Source organism: Bidens hawaiensis, unplaced genomic scaffold, assembly GCF_021521415.1.
Source record: "Bidens hawaiensis isolate Kalapana, Puna unplaced genomic scaffold, B.hawaiensis_p1.1 tig00023712_1, whole genome shotgun sequence".
Lineage (NCBI taxonomy): Eukaryota > Viridiplantae > Streptophyta > Magnoliopsida > Asterales > Asteraceae > Bidens > Bidens hawaiensis.
Window position 1 is genome coordinate 236066 of NW_027493727.1, and position 4255 is coordinate 240320.

At 34.5% G+C, this 4255-nt stretch overlaps 1 pseudogene across 1 annotated transcript; it reads left to right on the forward strand.

Annotated features, from left to right (window-relative positions):
• Positions 1-242: 242 nt before the first annotated feature.
• LOC143567916 (aquaporin TIP1-1-like) lies at positions 243-1818 on the forward strand (annotated as a pseudogene). The gene is made up of 2 exons (XR_013141490.1): positions 243-676; positions 1254-1818. The product of XR_013141490.1 is annotated as an aquaporin TIP1-1-like (transcript).
• The last annotated feature ends 2437 nt before the right edge of the window (positions 1819-4255 follow it).

Genomic DNA, 4255 nt, shown 5'->3' on the forward strand with positions numbered 1-4255 from the left:
TGTGAAATCACAAACTTTTACTTTCCATTAGCAAAGACCGAAAGCTACTAATCTAGAACTAGTGGGGTCTTCATGAAATAAATCAATAATTACAAACCTTATTAAGTTATTATTACATTAACCGGTCAACCTTCTCAAAATACAACCGGCAACCGGCTATTACCGGTAACCCAAACCCAATCACTTGCCAATATAAACAGCCAACCAACCCATGCATATATTACACATTCACATCATAATTCATTCCAAATTTCTAGCACATTGATCTTGAACTTCCTAACAACCCGATGCCTAGACATTTCGTTGAGCGTATTGCGATCGGGTGGTACCAAGATGAGGTGCAACACCCGGGCGCCATCAAGGCATATGTGGCCGAATTTATAAGCACACTCATTTTTGTGTTTGCGGGCCTGGCATGGCTTACACCAAGCTCACAGATGGTGGTGCAAGCAGCCCGGCTGGGCTAGTGGCTGCGTCACTAGCCCATGCTTTTGGGCTGTTTGTGGCCGTGTCAGTCGGAGCTAATATCTCTGGTGGACACGTCAACCCTGCCGTGACTTTTGGCGCGTTTGTTGGTGGTAACATCACTTTGCTACGTGGGATATTTTACACCATTGCTCAACTCCTTGGATCGGTTGTGGCTTGTGTGCTACTACTTTTTTCCACCGGTGGTTTGGTAAGAACCGAAATATTGATGCACTAGAGCTATATATGGCTCGTTATTTTAACTTAAGAGAGCTCGAGCTCCACTTGTTTAACTTACGGGAGCTCGATCTCAACTAGTTTAACTTACAAAAGCTCAAGATAGATCTTGGTTGGTTTGTGTTTTGTTTCTAGAGCTCAAGCTCGGCTCTTTCAAGCTTGAGCTCAGTTTTGGCTCGATCGGCTCGTTTTATATTAGATTTACTTTTATATATATTTATAAATTTTTGATTAGTTAGTTATTTTTTTATAACTTTATACATAATAATAACTATTATGTAAATATATATTCAGTATATTAAATAAAACTTTTATAAGTAATAAGCTTGTTTTGGCTACTTAAGCTCGATAAGTGAAGTGTGGGCTCGTTAAGCTCGGGCTTGGGCTCAAGCTCGAGCTCGATTTGTGTTATAACTTATAAGTAAGACGATCTCGAGTAGCTTACTCGTTAACACCCCTAGCTGCCACTACGCATTTGTTGGTCGCAAAATTTGGTTGCTTTAATAATCAAACTTAGTTCTAAGTCTTTGAATCATTTTTAAAACTTACAGACAACCACGGGCTTTGCATTGGGCGCGGAAGTAACCGTATGGAACGCCTTCGTGTTCGAGATCGTAATGACTTTCGGGCTGGTCTACACAGTGTACTCTACCGCGGTGGACCCAAAGAAGGGAGACATTGGTATAATAGCACCCATTGCAATTGGTTTCATTGTTGGTGCCAACATTCTAGCCGGTGGTGCATTCACGGGTGCATCAATGAACCCGGCCGTAGCATTCGGCCCAGCCGTCGTTAGTTGGGACTGGGCTAACCACTGGGTTTACTGGGCTGGGCCCATTGTTGGTGGCGGCCTTGCTGGTGTTATCTATGAGCTCCTATTCATTGGGCGTTCTCATGAGTCATTGCCCGGATCCGAGTTCTAATTCTACTTAGGGACCGAGCTTGTAACGTATGTGTCGTTGACTCGTTTCAATAATGTTTTGTTTGTTTCGTGCTGATGTTGTTTTGTGTTTGTTTTCGTGAGTGATCTTAAATCCGTCAAGAGATTTTCAATTATTAGAACCTATTTTAACCCGAAACAAATTGTTGTAACGGAAATCATCATCTATTTATTTGGCTCTTGTTTATTTATTTTTTTATGCGAACTTTACATAACAATGTAAAAACATTTGGGGCTACAGAGTGCACCAAACGGACCTAGTTAGATAAGGCGTGCACTGGCCAAATCTTAAACGAAGGCGACCCGTGGGACCCTTGGCTCGACCTATATGTGTACAAAGGTGAAAGAGATGCACATGTGGTTGCTTTTTGTTTAACACATGGCTCATGTTTTGGATGTGGACTCATCTAGCCCCGTCCCAATCAATCATGGCACAAGCCTTTTGGTTTGGTCCTACATATATGCATCACCAGAATATGTTTTATTCCTTAGTATTAAATAAATGTTTTTGAAGTACAATGTTGTAAATACAAGTATATAAACATCAACTCGTTATGTAACTCAAACATATTAGTATGTTTTATAATTCAGTTAATTACAAATTTACAATGCCAACTCAAACATAATTTGTTGTTCTGAAAAGGGTTAATGATAGGGTGTGGTTATTATAACATAAGAATTTGCATACATTTATTTCTATAAATTTAGCATTTATTTGTCTTTCTCAAGCACATATATAACATAAGAATTTGCGTAATGTAACTATGACCAATAGCCTTTTGTTCTAGTGGTGTCAATTGTTTTACCTCCACCAAAGTAGTGTGTGTTCGAGTCTCACAAAGTGAGCATTAGATGAATTTTAAGAATAAACTCATTGGTTAAAAGCTATCTAAAAAGTAGCTAGTAAGTCAAGGGAAATACAACTTTTTATAGATACCGTCATCCGAAAATATACTCGAATTTCAGATAAAAAATAATATTTCACACGTGTTATATGACACCGGTACCTATAATGGAGGTCCGCCCAGTCTGTTAAATCTAAAACAATAAATTCATAAATTTATTGGTTTGTGTATTGTTATTGTAATGAATAGAATGTTATTGTAATGAATAGAATGAGAAAGAAAATATAATTAAAGCTTCCTAAAGTGTGAAGTTTTTTTTATTAAGTGGAATATTGACGTGTTTTTCTAAGAGTATGTTTGGGATTGAGTTTCAAAACACCTTATCGGCTTATTATATTTTTCAAAAAGCCAAAAAGTTAAATGAGGTTTGGCAATCAAAAAATTCCTTTTATTTTAGCTTTTTGAAAGGGTTAAAAAGCAGTTTCTAAAAGCCTCAAATTTTGACTTTTTAAAACGGTTTTTTGGAAAAAGTCAATAAAACAATAAACATTTTTCATACTTAATCTCAAACATGCTCTGAGAATACATGTATGATGTATCTTCATGGAATAATAGAATAATAGCTGAAAGTGTTGCTAGTGCTAATTTTACAATAATTCACCAAGGCCCAAATACCACCAAGGGCCTAGGCGTGCTCGGCCCATCACGAGCCCTGGTTTTGCTTTTTAGGGGCCCAATAAACACGTACAACTTATAAGTTACTATAATCAACGTTTAACCGAGCCTAATCATAAACCATTCACAAGCGACTTGAGATTGGTTTAAGTTCAAATTAAGCTAAGCGTATCTATCTATTCTAATAAATAACTACAACTTTTGCCACTTGTCAAGCTCATAGCCTTCCTCATCTTTTTACAATAAATTTTCATATATGGTCCTTATCTTTTAAGTCATTTCGATATATGAATTCAAGTTTATGTTTATTAAATGTAAATACTAACCGATTCATTCATTAACATTAATGGTGAAATAAGAAAATATCAAAATTGAAGTTGCAGACCTGTTATAATAAAATTTGAAAATCACAAGTAATTGCAAATTAAAAAAATAAAGGTGCATTATTGTCGAAGAATTTGGATTTGTATGGTAAACTACAAATTCTTTATAAGCAGGGATTCAAATAGCAGTGCATAACTTTTTAAATAAGATTGGTTTCAAATTTAGATTTAAAATTTTCTCATATGCAGTTGAACTCATGAAATGTGTATTTTCTTAATTTTTTTTAAACATTTTGTATAAATATTACAAACATGGAGAATACCTATTATATATATATAACTTGGTGTTTAGCTTTAAATCATTGAAGTTGAATAGTATAATTATAATCTATATGCATAACGATTAACTCTTTATGAACAATCTTTCATCTATTTATATGACTTTTTTGTGCAGTATAAAGGGTTTTAGTAATAACAATATCAATATTTAGTTTTCAATATTTTCTTTCATAACTCAGACCAAAATGTTTCAGAAACATATGTTTTATGACTTGATTTATACTTTTTCTATACATTCAAATATATTTAATTTAATATGCATTATAAGATAAATTACTTAATTAAAAGCATTTGATATTTTAAACCAAAAAATTTGTTTCAATCCCATTCCATTATTTTCGTTTTCCAAAAAAATCATTTAGAATATTGAAACCTAGAATGTCGTTTTCATCAGTTTTTTACACAATTCCTATATTATATTAACTTATTAA